This window comes from Pinus tabuliformis, chromosome 5_2 (genome assembly GCF_031772625.1).
Source record: "Pinus tabuliformis cultivar Carrire ecotype Pingquan chromosome 5_2, CPIR1, whole genome shotgun sequence".
In the NCBI taxonomy this organism is placed as follows: Eukaryota; Viridiplantae; Streptophyta; class Pinopsida; order Pinales; family Pinaceae; genus Pinus; species Pinus tabuliformis.
Window position 1 is genome coordinate 1,002,157,180 of NC_142306.1, and position 17,380 is coordinate 1,002,174,559.

At 35.6% G+C, this 17,380-nt stretch overlaps 1 pseudogene; it reads left to right on the forward strand.

Moving 5' to 3' along the window:
* Nucleotides 1-5,410: 5,410 nt before the first annotated feature.
* LOC149162661 (DNA topoisomerase 1 alpha pseudogene) lies at nucleotides 5,411-17,168 on the forward strand (annotated as a pseudogene).
* The last annotated feature ends 212 nt before the right edge of the window (nucleotides 17,169-17,380 follow it).

Sequence of the window (17,380 nt, forward strand, 5' to 3'; positions counted from 1 at the left end):
GCATAAGCTGGCAGGGGTTGTTGATTTCCTCTTGAAGAGATCCTATGTTGTAATTTATTCAGAGTTTAATAAAAGAAGTGATGGAATCTCTCAAGTTCTGAGCTGTTTGAACGCGTTCATGGTGTTTGTTAAAATTTGCAGGATCCCTGTGCATCTCACAATACAATAAGTCTTCTGTAACTCTCTTCGTTATGTGTTTCAGTCTTTTACAATCCATACATGTTTCTAAGTTCTAGTATTTTAGCAGCAAAGAAAAAGAATAGCTTCAAGATTTATTCATGAAATACCCTGAGCTCAATCTATGTTGTTAATGAATGTTTTCTTCAGTTATAATCTTGATAAGTGTAATTCTTAATTGCTGCACTTTCAGAATATATCTTTCACAGTGACCCTTGTTTCAGGAATTCAAGTTTGCTCCTGTGCAATATACTTCACTTTCACACCACTAGCTTAGTGGATAATTCTTAATTGCTTTCCATTGGCTAATCATAAATCATCACCACAATTTTAAGTTTGTTTGTTGGAATACCCAATAGGCCCTGCAGTCAGAACACTCCCACTTAAGCATTTCAAACAATTCACAGCTCTAGACTCCATTGCCCAATGAATTACAACTGTCTGAACACTACATCTTAGGTATTGAAAGATATCATTCAACCAAAATTCAAACCAAACCTTCACTTCATAACTAGCCTAAAATCCTCACAAAACAGAGATAAATCTTAAAGAGAGAGCCCTCTCTGATTACAGTTTGGCTAGAGACTGTAATCCAAAGCTTGGTTAGTGGTTACCCCAGCCGTATTCCCTTGGGAGTCATAGGGAACAACCTGGGTGTTAACAGAACCCAGTAACAAGGAATGTTGTGTACAACCGAGATGTGGTGTTCAGAGAGGTGAAAAATGTTATTAAACATGAAGTCCCATGAAAGAAAACTGAGAAGATAGAGTTTGAGCTAAAGGAGGAAGAATCAGACTCTATAGCAGAAGAGGAATCAAAAGATGAAGAGCCACAAACTCCAGTTGTGAGAATATCAGTTTGAGAAAAAAGATAGCTAGAAAGGTATAGTCCATCTGCTTTCTGTTCAAATTTTTCTTTATCTATTACTGATGATGATACCAAAACTGTGAAGGAAGTAGTAGATTCAGAAGATGGAAAACTCTAGAAAGAGGCCATGGTTGATGAAATGGTGTCTTTGCACAAAAATGAGGCTTGGGATCTGGTGGAGTTGCCGGCTGGAAGGAAACCCATTGGCAGCAAATGGGTGTTCAAGGAGAAGACAAATGCAGAAGGAAAGGTGGAGATAAACAAAGCTCGGTTGGTAGAAAAAGGTTATTCCCAGGTGCCGGGAATTGATTTTGGTGATATTTTTTCTCTTGTTGTCAAGGTAGCTTCTATTAGATTACTTTTATCTGTTGTTGTTGCTTTTTATTTTGAGGTAGAATAGATGGATGTGAAGACAACATTTCTTCACGGGGATTTGGAAGAGGAGATCTACATGAAGCAACCTAAAGGCTTTACGGTGAAGGGTAAGAAAGAACTGGTATGCAAGTTATAAAAGTCTCTATATGGGCTAAAACAGTCACCAAGGATGTGGTATCAGAAATTTGATACATTTATACGGGGACTTGGCTTCACCATAAGCAAAGCAGATCACTGTGTGTATTTTAAATTAATTGGTGACCATGTTATTTATCTGGTCTTGTATGTGGATGATATGTTGCTGGTTGGAAATGACAAAGAAATTATCCAGGATTTGAAGACCCAATTGGCCTCCAAATACGACATGAAAGATCTTGGTGCTGCAAATTATATTTTGGGCATGGAAATTAAAAGAGATCAGGCAAAGAGGAAGCTCTGGTTAAATTAGAGGAGGTATGTCGAGATAATACTATAGAGGTTTAATATGCAGGATAGTAAACCGGTGAAGGTTCCTATTCTTGTAGGTGTGAATTTATTTGTTGAACAGTGTCCCAAGACACAAGAAGAGGAAGAGGACATGTCCCATGTTCCATATGCAAGTGCAGTTGGTAGCCTAATGTATGCAATGGTCTGTACTAGACCAGACATTGCACATGCAATGGGAGTATTGAGAAGGTTTATGTCAAAAGTAGGGAAGGAGCAATGGACAACAATGAAGCGGGCTTTCAGGTATTTGCATGACACTAGTGATTATGGTTTGTGCTACCAAGGAAGACCAGGATTGGATAGAGTGTTGGATATTCGTGGCTTTGTTGATGCAGACTGGGCTGGAGATCTGGATCAGAGAAGATCTACAAGTGGGTATGTGTTTAACCTATTTGGAGGTGTAGTCAGTTGGATGAGTAAGAAACAATATGTAGTGGCACTATCAACTACAGAGGCAGAATACATGGCATCCACTCATGCAAGCAAGGAAGTAATTTGGTTGTAGCAATTGTGTTCAAATATGGAGTTAGTACAGGGATCTATAAGGATAAATTGTGATAACCAAAGTGCAATTTTCTTGGCAAAGAACCCTGCTTATAATTTAAAGACAAAGCACATTGATGTTCAGTATCACTTTGTGAGGGATATGATAGAATACAAAAAGGTGTTGCTGGTAAAGGTGGAGACTTTGAAGAATATTGCAGATGCATTAAAAAAATTTGTGAGCTATGAGAAGTTCTCTTCGTGTAGAGAAACAATGGGTGTTGTGGAGCTGGATAAATGACTAAGCTCTCCTATGGCCCGCTGTGGAAAGAAAATGACAAGTGGGATAATGTTGGTTTGTGTTATATTCTTTCCACGACTAGTCCCCCTATTTAACTGGGGGGTGGAGACCCCCCTTCGTTACATCAATTGCATAGCGGGGGGGTCACAGGGGGTTTGAGGGGAGCGGGTAGCCCCCCTCTACGGGGTCCGGGGAAGCGCCCTGGGGAAATTTTTTTGGGACCCTATATTAGGTGGGACGAACCTACCTATGGTTTTGTGCATGGTTTTAGCACATGGTTTTGGGCGCAATGGTTTTCGGTCCATGGTATTGGATGCTTCGGCATGTATAAATATGTATTGTAACATTGAAAGGAACATAATAAAAAGTCAAGCTGGTAGTCCCGATTTTGGGATCCAGGGGAAAATATCTGTGTATATGTGTTTAATGTGTTATGCTCTCATCTTTGTTTATTTCCTATTTTAGAATTCGTATGCAGGTAATTTTTGTACAGTGTTAAAACCTACACCTTGAAGGATTGAAGTAAATTGAGAGGGTTGGAGCTCTAATGTATTGGATTCCTCATACAAGGTTGGAGCCTGGATTGATTTTAGAGGATTCGTGAGTCCTCATAAGAGGTTGGAGCCTCGTTGAGATTAGGTTGGAGCCTGAACTTTTGAGGCTTAGAGTTCTAATACAAGATTGGAGCCTTGTAGAAATTATAATTTTGGTGCACTGGTTGGAGGTTCAATTGTTGTAGAGGATAGGAGTCCTTATTGTTTTTTTTATTCATAAAATTATTTTTGTTGTTGTACATCTTGTGTTCTAGTTTAGCTAGTGATCTTAACTAGCATAATATAACAATTGTAAAGAAAAATTGATTCAACCCTCTCCCCTCCCCCTTAGTATTTCCAAGAGACATTGCTTTTCTATTTCAAAAATATTTTAGTTTTACTTTAAGAGGGACATGTATCAACTCCACGTCTCACACATCACCTTCATACTACACTATAGAATATACCTCTATCAAAATAATGATTAAACATATACATTAAAATATTTGATTTTTATCAATATTTTAATAAATGAGGGTTAAATGGAGGTAGTGTATAAAGGAAGAACTTAGAACATCACATAAATGCAAAACTATTAAGAACCCATCATATGAAATCTGCTTTGTAAACTAAAATAAATAACGATCCCTGGACAACAAAATATGCTAACAACAGACCTGTTGAGGATCTCATCCGACTCAGTGATATAGGCCCAGGTTCCCTAGTCTGGAATGCAACAAAGCAGCACAAAAATTTAATCCAACAACACAGCTTCTGGGAAGTTAGGGACGACACTATTGCAAGGTTCTGGGAAGATTCCTGGCAGCAAAAACATAAACTAAAAGAATTGATCAATACTCACCAAATTCCTAACTAGGAAACACAAAGGCATGATAAGATTAATCAATATTGGAAACCTAGCATTTCTCAAGCATTTAGACAATGGCTAAGCTCTAATCACATCATCCAGAAAGACTTGGCATCCGACTAGCAAATCCTGGGAATGGAACTCTCCAATCGGAACATAAGATACAAAGATAAGAAGGATGTGCTCAGATGGGGCTATGAAGCAAGAGGCATTTTCACTATGCATGAAGCTTACAACATAATCATAAAAGATTCTGCACTCAAAGATCCTCTTTGGACCAATATATGGGCCCCTAACATCTGGCCGAAGGTGTCCACCTTACTTTGGTTGTTTTGTCGAAACAAAATCCTCACTTGGGATAATTTGAGGAAGATAAACTTTCACGAACCTTCCATCTATCCCAATTGTAAACATGAAGAAGAAACCACCTAGCACCTCATGAATACGTGCTCACTAGCTCACAAGCTCTGGGAAAAAGTCAGTTTTTTATGCCAAAGGAACAATAGAATTAACGAAGACATTCCTACCACAGTACGCAATTGGGCAAGAAATCCTTATAAGAGTAAGGTACTGAACTCCTTATGGAAACTCATCCCAGGCCTTCTCATGTGGACTACATGGAAAGAGAGGAATAAACGTATCTTCAAGGATCAGTCCTCGCCTATGGAAATCATATGGAACACTGTCTACCAAAACCTCAAGGAAACTCTTCTACTTCAAACTTGGCATGATGATGACCTTCCCTCCTTGCCACAGGAAAAGAACATCTGGAACAATTGGAGTCTACAATGGAATCAATAATTGAAAATCTCTACTAAATTGGTAGCAAAAAGTACAATATCAGACAAATGGTTTCCTCCACCCCAGCATGTGATTCAACTGAACTTCGATGGAGCCTTGAAAGGCAATCCAGGAAAAGCAAGGTTTGGAGGAATTTTCAAAGATCATTTAGGAACTCCTCTTCTAACATTCATAGGCTCAAATGGATGGGATACAAATAACTCAGCAGAACTTGAAGGGTTATGGCAAGGGCTCCTTCTAGCTCATTCACATGGTTTCTTCCCACTCATGATTGAAGGTGACTCTCAAATCCTAATAAATATGGTGAATAAAATTCTGCAGGGGTCTCCCTCAAACAAAGTAGGCAACAGTTGGAGACTAGCAGAAAGACTGGAACTTATTGAGTTTTAGCTCAGGACCCACAGAGTAGTTAATTTCAAACATATTTTCCGCGAAGGCAATAAGGTGGCTGACCTTCTTGCCAACATAGGTGTGGAGAGTAGCACTGCTTTGAATGAAAACGCGCTATCTACCATAGCCATGGAGGCTCAGATAAAGGAATTCAATGAACTAGTAGAGAAAGAGAAGGCACAGGAAGCAGGAGAGCACCCGGATGCAAGTGATACACAGTGAATTAATGGCAACAATTAATACCAACGGCGAGAGGACAGGCCACTTGGTTGATGACGCCTCTCCCCATACCACCCTGAGATGCCCTCTTGACACACTGCAAGTGACATTTATTGCAGGCTCGAATTCATGAAAAGTCATTAACTGTTTGGACATGGTTTTACCCCGGTTCATCGTCTCACCCTCTCCCTTGCTCCACTGCAACTTCCCGCTCCAAGCATTCGATCCTAGCTCCCGCACTGTAACTAGGCGTTGCTGCTAGTTAGTCTACTGCGCTGATTTTGGAAATGTGTATCACCATTCCCATTCCAGTCTCTGCTATCTAACCATTGCTCAGACTGACCCTGCTCCCTCTCACAATCCCTCTGTTAGCGCTCCCTCTGTCATCGCTCCTTCTGTCATACCTCCCTCTGAACATTCAGCCAGCATTTCTAGCATGGTGAGGCATCGCATGCAAAGTTGAAGAGGTGGAACCCAAGGAGGAAATTCTCGTCCTCAGACTGATGCACACCTTGAGCCCTCCGCCTCCTCTCCCTCCCCTGAACTGCATCATCCCCAGAGCTATGGTTCGGGAAGATATCCTAGCACTCGAAGTGTACGGAGTCATGCTTGGTCTTCAGGAGAAAATCATGGTGATTTTGCAGTGCACGCTGCTAGTTTTCCCTTGCCCCTTCATCCTGCTCCCCACTCAACCCAATTTAGATTCTGTAGCACTCTGAACAGGCCTGTAATTACTGCAACTATCTCCATCCTCTTCACCAAAGACAATGAGCAGTTGGCTTCTCAGGTGGACAATTTCGACTTGCAGCAAGAGGAAGCCCCCAGACGCGGTAATGGCAGAGACACAGGGAAGAACTTGCTGGACGAAGGTAATTTTGCTCTGCATGGCAAGAGTATTGGTGGCAGTCAGCATGCTGAGGGTGGTAGCTCTGCTGCCAGGCGCTCCCCAGGTGGTATCGGTTATGACAGGTTAGCCTTGCAGGTGGTGACTGACGGGCATGGCAACGCCCTTCCAGTGGATGAGCCACATGGCAGTGGAGGTGAGCCACACGGCAGGATGTCGACGGACAAGGCGAATGATTGGGCATGCCCAATTGTTGAGGAACCCATCCTGGATGATTTCAAATAGTATGACATGGATGACAGGTGTCTTCTGTCTGGTTTTTTGCTTTTTCTAGTTTCGGTTCGAATCTGGTCTTTTGTCTGGATCTTTGTCGTGAGAAAATCTCACTTGTTCCTTGGTTGTTTCCGGTTTCAAGAATTGATACCCTTGCTGGTTTTTCGTTTTTTGTTCCTATGGACTGATTTCCCTAATGTTGGGGCAGTCCAGATATATTCTGAAACACTATGTTAAACTCTGCTGAGGCTTACTCCTCTCTGTACATTTTTGTTTATATCAATAGATTATCTTAACTTAGAAAAAAAAAATAGATAACGATCCCTCCCTCATACCGTCTATATATATATATATATATATATATATATATATATATATATATATATATATATATATATATATATATATATATATATATATATATATATATATTTTGGGGTTGTAGCATCTCTAGAGAATCCTGGAGAAAGATTGAACAAATCTAGAAGTGTTTTATAACGTATAACCTCAAAATTAAAAGCAACACACCCTATCCTATTCTCCTTATAGAAGTGGGTCTTTTCTCTATCGAGAGCCTAGCTATGACTAGGCTTCTGTTATACAAGCATAAACTTAATAACATAGGAGACCATAGACTTCCTAAGCTAGCTTTAAATTCCATCCAAAACCACCTAAGGCTCAAACGAGGTTGGTATAAAGACACCAGGGCCTGGTTAAACCATTGGGAGATCGACGAGAATGTTGCATTGCAAAACATTGATAACATTAAAAATATTGTTACTTCTAAGTTCAAAGAAAAAATGTGGTGTGAGAAAGATTTAGCAACTAAAAGAAAATTAACATATTATAAGGAGGTCATCAACTCCACCCTAGAAGATCAAAAGTATCTCTCTGTTTTAACTAGCTCAAAGAAAAAACTTAATATAGCCAAGATTAGAACGAACTCTCATGAGCTCCATAGTGAAACGGGTCGTTGGGTAGTTCCTAAAACACCATGGATGGAATGGTTCTGCCATCGCTGTGAGAATACAAACATCGAGGATGAAAATCAATTCCTCTTAGAGTGCCCCGTGTACAACCACATTAGATTTCAGTTTCAAAATCTTTGTTGCAATACTGACCTTCCTAGCCTTTTACGATGTCAAAATTACAGTGAGCCCGGGAGGCTTCTCTCTAAGCTTTGTGAGCATAGGAATAAAATCTTAAATCAAACTAAATAATTTGTTTCTTTAGGTCCGATAGACCAAAGTTTGGTCTCAGTGGACGTTAACCATCATGATCATGATCATCATCATCATCATAATTTTAATAGAAAATATTAAAAAATATTTTATTTCAATTTTTGTAAATTAAAATTAAAAAGTTAATCAATACAAATTTATTTTATATTATTTATAACTAAACTAGATCTATCTTAACTCTAGATCTATTAAACAACTGGAGGGATCAATTTTTTTTCACTCTAAAAGAGGTTTGCATCTCAAGAGATTTGATCCCTCCCAACACTTGGATCGGGTTTGCATTTCAATAGATTTGATCCCTCTTAGAACTTGGTAGATCCAGAGTTAAGATGGATCTAAGCTCATTTAATTCCCGCTTTAAATATGTTATATTGCACATGAATACCATGGGTTATAAATACAATGGGTCGTTTTTTTTAATATTGTTTTTTTTAAGTAAAAATGTTTACATTGCATTGTATTATTTTATTTTTATGTAATTTAACTTAGTCAAAATGTTAAACATTACATTACAACATCTCTATCCTACTAGACTGGAGAGTGAGCAATTAAAAATAATAATAAAATAAATCAATAGATATATAGTTTTTCAAATTTAAAAATAAAATAATTAAAAATAATAATAATAAATAATGTAAATAATTCAATATAAATATTAATAAATAATAAAATAAATTAGAGTAATTCATGGGATGGTATCATTTCCAAATAAACTACCAAAGTCTTACAATGAGGTTTGGGGAAAACAACAAACTTTAAATATAAAAACAATTTAAATGCATTTCAAATTAAAGTTACCAAAGTTTTATATTGTGGGGAATTTGGCTAGGTCTATTGTTTGTTTGAAGATTTTGTGGTTTTCTATAAAGTTATAGAACATAATGCAAGATAGCCTTACTACTAAAATGGAAGAAGATCAAGTTAATAAAATATGTGAAGTTGCTACTGTTATAGGGTATAGTATGAGGTTTTTTTGATCTAGTTAGTCAGGGGGATGTTTGTGGTGTGGCTATAGTCATTTCCTTCTCCCATACTATGATGATTAAATGAAAACTAGGTATTGGCCAAGACACACATTTTACACTTGAACTCCTTGCTATGTGGTGTGCTATGAGGATTGTCTTTTGAAATTGTATGGGGATTCAAAAGACCTTGTGGATTGGTTCAATGAAAGAGTTGACTTATGGGTCCTTCATTTAGAATCACGGTAAAGGAAAATATGCTAGCTACAAGAGCAATATGATGATATGCAAGTTCTTCATACACACAAGGAAAATAATACCATGGCAGATGTGTTATCCAAGGAAACTCTGCTATTAGATATTGCTTTAATTTCTATCTTTGAAGTGTCTACTATTATCTATTTTGTTCTTTACTATGTTTGATCTTATTCAAATAGATTTTAGTTAAGTTTTAAGATATGTTCAAGCTCTAAAATATATCTAGAATTTTATTCTAAATACTATGTACAATTTTTATTTTATGAAATGTGCTCCTTATTAAAAACTAAAAATATATTTTTCCACATTAAATTTCAAATTACATTTTATCTCAGTTTCCACATTTTCAATGCTTGAACATTTCTCTTCCTTGTCTACAACTTTATTAGATTCAGGTTCCATCAACATCTTCTCTAGCAATTCTAATTCTTCTTCACATTTAATAAGAATTTTACAGTCACTTTCAAAAATAATTTCAAAATATTGGTATTCATCCTTGCATGAAATAGAATTATTGTCTTGTCCATCATCTACAACACATCCTACATCCACACACCAATTGTCAGATTTAAAAAAATAAGGCTTTATAGTCTTGACAGATGATTTTGTCCTCAAGTCTTTATGTTGATCTTCTAAACAATATTATTTCTTGTCATCTTCTTTCCCTAAGATCGACCCTTGTTCAGGTTCAAAAATACAAACTACTTCCTGATCATCCTCGCCAAGAATTGGTCCTTGCTCGGGTTCACAAATGCATATATTAATCTCAATTATCTAGAGTTTTTCTACTTCCCTTAACAAAAATTTCAACTCGTGCTTTTGTCTTCTTTCAATAAACTGCTTGATTGGCCATCTAGATGTTTTCTTCATTATCCATCCATGTTTATGATTCTGTAGCAGCTCCATCAACACATCAAGTCGTGCCTTCAACTCAACGATCTCTTTCTCGAACTCTTCATCACTTATGCCAACTGCTATGGCATCATTGTGGCTTTTCTCTGAATTCTGCAAATGACTATCCATAGTCATCTTCATCTCCTTTTTCCCTTGCATAAGCTCCTTTGCAGTCTAATTTCTTTGCTGCAAACAACTGTAATATCCCTTGTCCTTATAATACATTGACCAAACTTTGGGTGTCGGGCTCTACCGATCATTCACCCATTACATTCAATGACTTCAATATACTTTTGATTTGACTTATGATTCAACTTTACAACTTTTACAACGAGATATTTTTAATTCTAAGGACTTCTAACCATTTCCACTTGACTTGACAAACTCACTTGACCCACTTATTTCATAAACTCTTCATCTTTATTTTATTGGAAATTTTCTCAAAAGAAAACATTTAATTTGAATCTGGCCTTACACATCTTACTAAACTCTTTTGACTTCATTACAAATAGACCTTTACTTCCTCTCCTTTTTTATTCCTCTTTTACATGAAATTGTTCATGGTTTCTCAAAACTACCCATTCACAATTAAACCACATTCCATTAAGACATGCTCATCATCCAAGGTGATGTTCTTCTGAAAATAAAGTTACACATGTTGATTCCTCCCAATCATTTATTATTAAATTTAAAAGCCATCAACAATTTTTTTCCAAACCATTATAAGAATACTCTTAAACCTTTTAATTTCGATGACTTCTAAAATTTCACTTTAAAAATAAAGTATTTATTCACACACAATTCTTAATAATTCTTTGTTTTCTTTCTCCATGCATATACCATATGCAGTTACGGAAATGTAAAATTGATTTCCCAAAATTACTTTCAATTGGAGCTTCCAATTTAATTGTGTCTTGTTTTTATTTGCATGGAGATTTAATTCTTTGAATAATCTTTGCATACTTCTCACGCTAGTTCATGCAACACGTTGACACAACCACATGTTGCAGTTCTTCTATTGATTTTTCTTAAGGTTTCAAAACTCCATAACTATTAAGTTTCTGAATAGAGGGGAGGGCCTACATTCCAGACTTGCACTACGACCCTATACAATAATGAATTCAATGTTTTATTTATCTTGTATATCAATTTGGCTTTGGAACGGATCGTATTCCCTAGGAAATTGAGCCCAATGTAGTTCAACTCTTTGTTGGAAAATTACAAGTGTTGGGCCTTGTTCATTGGTAGTAACGATCCATCTTCTCTGCATTAATTAAGCTGGGCAGGATCTAAAGTTAACCTTACACATATTTTAATAAATAAATTCAAACTTACTATTAGAAAATTATCAATACTTACAATCATGTGTCAGTGTTCTCTTTCTATCAATTCCAGGAAATTGATCAACACTCATGAAACTGGCTATTCACATACAAGTCCTCAATAAATACCTTAAGCCAACACTTCATCAATATTTAAAATTTAATTATCATTGATGCAACCTCCAACACTTCAGTAAACAATGCAGGCTTTCAACAACCACATTCTTTACAATTGAATAAACAAAATAATAGAGACAAATAGAAAGAAGGCTCAAGCCATAATGTTGGCATCGAAACATCCACAGTCTCACCATGATTCGAGTGGTCAAGAATAAGGCCCAACAAGAAACCGACCTTCGCCTCTCATATGATCTGGTAATCGTGCAACACCTTTCTATCCAACATGTGCAAGTTGCACAATTTTCTCAAACCCTCAATGCATAAATATGCCACTTCTCTTATGGCTCTGATACCAAAATGATAATGCAGAACATAAAAGAAAACATAAAATTTTATTAATTTAATTTTTTTTTCAAACTTGGTTTTACAAATGAATTACATGAATATTTATTTTAGAGGATGAAAAGTCTCGAATTCTTCAAAAGATAAAACTCCTTAAATATTTGGAGGAAGTTGAGAGAAATTCTCTCAATATTAGGAATCTATCCTAACTACTTAATCTCCAACATATTCTAGAAATCTCCATAAAATCTAGAATTCTCTAAGATTTTACAAATTAAACAAATAATAAATACAAAATAGAAGATGCTCCTTATCTTATGGAGAGTTGAAATATTAAGAAAAATCAATAGAAGAACTTAAACATGTGGCTGCGTAAACATGTTGCATGAACCAACGTGAGAAGTATGAAAAGATTCTTCAAAGAATAAACAAGACAACATTAAATTGGTGGCTTCAGTTGAAAGTAATTTTGGTAAATCAATTTTACATTTCCAAAACTTCATATGGTATATCCATGGAGAAAGAAAACAAAGAATTATTAAGAACAGTGTGTGAATAAAGACTTTATTTTTAAAGTGAAATTTTAGAAGTCATCGAAATTAAAAGGTTTAAGAGTATTCTTATAATGGTTTGGAAAAAAACCTTCGATGGTTTTTAAATTTAACAATAAATGATTGGGAGGAATCAACATGTGTAATTTTATTTTCATGTATTAAGGAGAACATCACTTTGGATGATAAGCATGTCTTAATGGAAAGTGGTTTAATTTTGAATGGGTAGTTTTGAGAAACCATGGGCAGTTTCATTTAAAAGAGGAATTAAAGAAAAGAGGAAGTAAAGGTCTATTTGTGATGAAGTCAAAAGAGTTTAGTAAGATATGTAAGGCCAAATTCAAATTAAATGTTTTCTTTTGAGAGAATTTCCCATAAATTAAAGATGAAGAGTTTATGAAATAAGTAGGTCAAGTGATTTTTTCAAGTCAAGTATAAATGGTTAGAAGTCCTTAGAATTAAAAATATCTTGATTTAAAGGTTATAAAGTTGAATCATAAGTCAAATCAAAAGTATATTGAAGTCATTCAATGTAATGGGTGCATGATCGGTAGAGCCCGACACCCAAAGTGTGGAAAATGTATTATAAGGACAAGGGATATTGCAGTTGTTTGCAGCAAAGAAAGCAGAGTACAAAGGATCTTATGTAAGGGGAAAATGAGATGAAGATGACTATGGATAGTCATTTGAAAAATTCAGAGAAAAGCCACAATGATGCCATAGCAGTTGGTGTAAGTGATGAAGAGTTCGAGAAAGAGATCGTTGAGTTGAAGGCACGACTTAATGTGTTGATGGAGCTGCTACAAAATCAAAAACATGGATGGATAATGAAGAAGATAGCTAGATGGCCAATCAAGCAGTTGATTGCAAGAAGACAGAAGCACAATTTGAAAGTTTTGTTAAGGGAAATGGAAAAAATCTAGATAATTGAGATGAATATATGCATTTGTAAACCCGAACAAGGACGAATGCTTGGTGAGGATGATAAGGAAGCAATTTGTATTTGTGAAATTGAACAAGGGTCGATATTAGGCAAAGAATATGACAAGAAAAAAATATTGTTTAGAAGTTCAACATAAAGACTTGAGGACAAAATCATTTGTCGAGACTATAAATCCTTATGTTTTTAAATCTGACAATTGGTATGTAGATGCAGGATGCGTTGCAGATGATGGACATGACACTAATTCTATTTCATTCAAGGATGAAGACCAATAATTTTGAAATTATTTCTGAAAGTGACTGTAAAATTCTTATGAAATGTAAATAAGAATTACAATTTCTAGAGAAGATGTTAATGGAACCTGAATCTAATAAAGTTTCAAATAAGGAAGAAAAATGTTCGAGTGAAAATGTGGAACCTGAAATAAAATGTAATTTGCAATTTAATGTTAAAGATGATGAATTGATATTCCAAGCTAGTAACAATAAAATTCAACAGGAAACTAGATTGGATGTTGACATTGAAGGACTAAGGAAACTGATGGAAAAAAGCACATAAACCAAGATATTGTGATATGAAGTAGAAGGACAACAACATGATACGTTTGACTGCACAAGTATACATCAACAAAGCAGAAGGATAATTACATCATAAAGTTTGGAATCCTAGAAGATGAGAAAAAACAATGATAAAACAACAACAACGTGACAGAGAAACTGATTTACTACAAGTGAAAGTTTGGGATCCAGGAGGAGTTTTATCAACTTATGAAGGCATATGGTCAGGAGACCATGAATTCCTTTTACCTGGGAAGTCTTATGCAGGAGCATCTAACCTAGGGTTACATGTTTACCAAGGGAGTTGGTTCCCTAAGTTAGGATTTAATTATTTAATGTATTTTTCATATAGTTTTAGGAGAGAATGAGAATTATTGTAAATATGAGAAAGTTCGAGAGTATTTTGGAAGAGTTGAAATATTTGAGGGTTATTTAGATCTTATCTAAAATAAGGTATTAGATGATATTTTTTATGGATGATGAGAGATATTGTGGGAGTTTGTTTAGGATCTAGAACCTACTTTGGGTTCAGATCCACTTGTATAATATAGGTAAGCCCATGAGGAATGTAAGGAAGTAGAATGAGGAATGAGAGGCCAAAAATTCTCTTGTAAATATTTTATTTATTAATGAATTATTTCTAAGATTTTGTATGCATACGTATTGTGTGGATTTCAATTTTATGTTGTGTAATAATTTTTAATTGGTAGACCCTATAGTCTGTGACATCAACTTGTAGCTATTTATCATGAAATTTTACAGTAGATGCATGGAGGTGAGATGAATAAGCTCACTTAATTTCAGGTTAAAATGCTTCACGGTTTTCGGGAAACGAGGCATTGTCATCTACAATGATTTTTGGATTTTCTCGATATCCTTGTGTTAGATTTGGCTCAAAATTTGTGTTGAGAAGGGTTATAATTATATTAACTTGATTTGAAAAAATCATCTCAATCCGGATTACCCTTTAGGAGATATTCAGCAAATATATTCATTGCACTTTTGGACAATGAATTGTTTGACCATCAAATTCAACTCCAAAGCTTCCAAAACTGACTTTGAAGATGTTGAAAAGTGTCCTAAATCCTTAGGATGTTGAATATATAGATAATTGTAAATATTTAAGGTTTTGGTTATACGTTAAGATTGAGGACTACAGTAGGTAAACCACTTCCTAGTTTTTAGCATAGCAGGTCTACATTCATTGCATCTAGCTGATTACCATTTCTCCTTTGGGGAATTCAATTATGCTAGGTGGAAACTTAATGATTTTGATGTATATAATATGTAAATATCATACTATAAAGGGTTGGTCAGGTTTGAGAAGAAACAACACTGTGCGTATTGTATTTTTTATTTTCCAGTGAATGAAAGACAAAGGTTTAATTTACAGGGATTCTTATGTCAACTCTTGATGGTGTTGTGATTTTCTCATGTTGTAAGTTTTCCTTACATTATTTCCATGCCATGAATGTATTTCTTCATGTTTGGTTGAACCAAAATTTACCTTAGAATTCATTTTAAAATTATCTACTATAGTTTACCAAGCAGTTTATTTTTCTTCTTAAAACAACATTTAGAATTCATCCTATAGTTTGATTCTCTATATGTTGTTTTCACCATTCTTATACTCACCCTCCTACATCGAATTAGTTTGATTACACCACCAGGATTTCCTACCTTTCCCTTATCGAATATCCCTCTTTCTCTTCATCCTATCATTGAAAAATGATAAACTTATATGACCGTATTTCCCAATGGATATCTCTTCTTTCCTACCAGCAAACCTTTACAACTTATACCCCACTGAGCACCATACCTAGCCTGATATCCAAGTGATTGAAAATTTCAAGCAGAGAGATCCCTCTCTAAAGTTGGAAGGGATAGGTTCCAACTTCCAAGTGGTTTGTGGTTACCTCTGAGTTTCTCTTTTCAACATGGAGGAATTACAAAGAGCTAACAACATCAAACCAAAGAGACGAAGGAACATGCTCCAACGGTGAACAAGAAATAGATAATATACAAAGTCAGCTCTTAACCATTGCAGAGGAAAAATATAATCAAATATTTGATCTAAAGACTCAGCTTTCAGACATGGCAGAGGAGAAAATAACCTAATTAGATGATTTACAAGATCAACTTTTATCCCTCACTGAGGTCAAAATGAGGATGGAGAGTTATATGACTAAGTAAAATTCTGAACTACCTCTGAGAAGTGGCTTTTCAAACTCTTTGAATAAATTCTTTAGAAGTGTCTTGTTTGCTACTCCACTAATTCTCTCTTTCCTAATAAATTTCAAAAGGTTATTAACTATCTTATGTAGTCCCATTTCCCAAATAAAACCACAAGTGGAAAGAGATCATGCATGGCAGGACTGTAACGTGGCTGGATTATTGGAATGACCCAATCAATCCCAAAGAATTCAAATATGTATTCTTGGCTCCCATTAGTTCTTGGAAATGCCAAAGTGACAGAGAAAAGTATGAGAAGGCAAGAATGCTCAAGGATTACATAGATAACATTCGAGCAACATATACCGGGTGGTTTAAGTCAAGGGATGAGACTAGTAAACAGATTACAGTCGTAAAGTACCTAATTAATAGGCTTGCTCTGAGGGCTGGCAATGAGAAGGATGATGACGAGGCTGATACAGTGGGTTGTTGCACATTGAAAGTGGAAAATGTGACATTAATGCCTCCAAAGTCTCTGCAATTTGATTTCCTAGGTAAGGATTCCATTTTCTACTTCAACACAGTTGAGGTAGATGAACGAGTCTTCACAGCCATTGGTGACTTCAAAAAGGGTAAAAGTGAAGGGGATGACTTGTTTGATAAGCTTGAAACTAGTAAGTTGAATGCCCATCTCAAGGAAATTACTCCAGACCTTACAACAAAAGTATTTAGAGCATATAAAGCATCCATTACACTCAATAAACTTGGTGTCACTTTGTTAGAGAAGATTTTCTGATTACCAAGATGCAAAAAAGGAGGTTGCAATTTTGTGTAACCATCAATGATTTGTTTCAAAGGAACATGGTACCCAAATGGAAAGACTTGAAGGAAACAATGAAGAGTTAGAGAGCGCGCTTAGGGAGCTTGAAAATTCAAAATTGATCATGATATGGCTAGAATAGGGAAGTTACCATGCTGTAGCGATGTACAAGGGAAGCCTTCTAAAGGGAATCCTAAGTCAGGAAATGTTGGAGAAAAAATTATAGATACCAAGTTGAAGATTGAGAAATTGAAGGAAAACATGAAGATAAGAGATGATTTGAAGACTATGGTGTTGGGAACATCAAGAATTAATTACCTAGACCCTAAGAACCAAACCATGTCGCCCAAGATGAAAGTTAATTGTTAAAAAATGATTTAAGAACTTTGTTGCAGTGAAGAGGACGAGTTTTTTTTCTTACAAAAAAAATTCTTAGGGGAATGCTAAATATCAAAGTATTTACTAATTAGAGGAAATTTTAGCCTAAAATCGCCCATGATTTTTTCACGTAATTTCTATGTCATAATATGTAAACCAATCAAAATGCTTTAAATTTAAAAATAGGTACACGTCCTAAATAA